This window comes from Egretta garzetta, unplaced genomic scaffold (genome assembly GCF_000687185.1).
Source record: "Egretta garzetta isolate BGI_Z169 unplaced genomic scaffold, ASM68718v1 scaffold243, whole genome shotgun sequence".
Lineage (NCBI taxonomy): Eukaryota > Metazoa > Chordata > Aves > Pelecaniformes > Ardeidae > Egretta > Egretta garzetta.
In genome coordinates this window covers 826,829-828,510 of record NW_009259041.1, presented here as the reverse complement: position 1 = coordinate 828,510, position 1,682 = coordinate 826,829, and the positions used below count along the sequence as shown (strand labels likewise).

The window sequence follows — 1,682 nt, the reverse complement described above, 5'->3', positions numbered from 1 at the left end:
GAAGGGACCGGGCACACGGTGCCCAAGCAGCCACCACAGCCCCGCGTGGAGCGGCTGAACCCTCTCGTCTCTTCTTGGCAGCGCAGGGGAGGCTCAGCATTGCTGCTCCCCACTGCCACGGGCGCAGGACGCCCATCGTGGATTGCAGGACCTGGGTTTTGCTCCTTGCCCAGCTCTGCAGCAGGGCTGGGCAGCTCCAGCCCCGCCAGCCTTCCAGCGCTGCCTTCACGGGCTCATTTTCAGCCACGCTTGGACCCCCCCGTGCAAGGTCCTGGTGCCGTACCCACATCAAAAAGGGCAGCGAGGTGGAGCTGAACGTTGCAGGAGGCTTCATGCTGGTACACCAGCCCAGAGTCCATCCGCAGGGAGCAAACGTGCCCCCTCCGGAGCTGCAAGCCGGGAGTGGTGCTGGTGGGCAGCGGTGGAGTGGGATGGGTGCCCTGGGACGGCGCTGGGTGGGGAGCGGGGCCGGGGGCTGCTCCCCTGGGGTCTGGGCTGGCGGGGGCGCGGGCACCGCAGTGGCACCATGGGCGGACACAGATGAGCAGAAGAGAGAAGGCAGAGAGGAGGGAGAACGCGGGGCTGGGGGGCTGCACCCTCCTACCTGTCCCCTGAACAAGCGGCTGGGCTGATGCTTTTCTGGCCAGGGGTGAAGGAGTGATAAGGCGGTGGGGCTCCGTCAGGCAATTTTTTCACCTCTGAATTCCTAAATCCTCCGTTGCGGACTCGGTGCAAATGCTCAAATATTAGGACCAGTTCTCTGGGGTTGGGGGTTAAATAAAAACATGGAGAAATTAAACTTTCCAAAGTAAATGAGATGAGCAAACCAAGGCTGAGCAGAGCCAGGTCCTCCTCTGTGCAAACCAAAGCAAAACCAGAGCAAAAGAAGCAGCAAAAACCAGCACTTTCTTTCAAAAGATGCTAAATAACAGTTCTGACTGGTGCTGCCGGCAGCGGGTTGGGGCACCTGGAGGTGACGGTGCTGGGGAGGGGGTGCTGGGAAAGGGTCCCGCAGGGGCTGGCCACCGGCTGCGGGGTTGGACCCATGTTGATAGGGATGGTCCAGGCAGGATGACCACCCTTGCTGCAGGGTGGGGACATGGGGACCTGCCACCATCTGGCCTGGGGGTCTGGGCACCGCAGGAAGCTCAGGGCTGACAGGGATGGAGCCTGGCCCCATCTCAGCTCCCTGCTGCAGGAGAACCAGCTCCCAGCACAGCAGGAGGGGCTGGTGGAGCCCCCCACGATGCCCAGCACTGGGAGAGCCCGGCACCACGCTCAGCAGCACCGCACGGGGAGCTGGATCTCCTCGGGGACCAGAGGGATTCACTGCTGCGGCTGTTAAGAGCCCTGTCTTCGAAAAACGTAGGGTGAAATGGAGCAGAGAATTTGGCATTGCAAAGAGATGGAGGGAGCAGGGGCAGGGCACGCAGGCAGGAGGGCAGGGATTTGGCAGGGTGAGCTGCCGGCCCGGGCACCGCACAGCAGCCCCTGGGGTGCTCGGTGTGATGGGAACACACGGGGAGTCTGGAAAAGCTTCGGAGAGTCCTCGGTCCACCCGTGGTGGCACCATCCCAGAGGCCACGGGAAGGGGAGAGCGCTGCAGGGATGGGGCACAGGGCTCCCCACCGGACCCCCCGGCTCCATCCACTCTGCCGCCACGGTTGGAGCCGGCTCCCGCG

The 1,682-nt window shown here is 63.6% G+C and overlaps 1 protein-coding gene across 1 annotated transcript in view; it reads right to left on the bottom strand.

Annotated features, from left to right (window-relative positions):
• LOC104122803 (potassium voltage-gated channel subfamily KQT member 4) overlaps positions 1-1,682 on the bottom strand; it is an 18,810-nt gene that overhangs the window by 4,091 nt on the left and 13,037 nt on the right. The window lies entirely within an intron of this gene.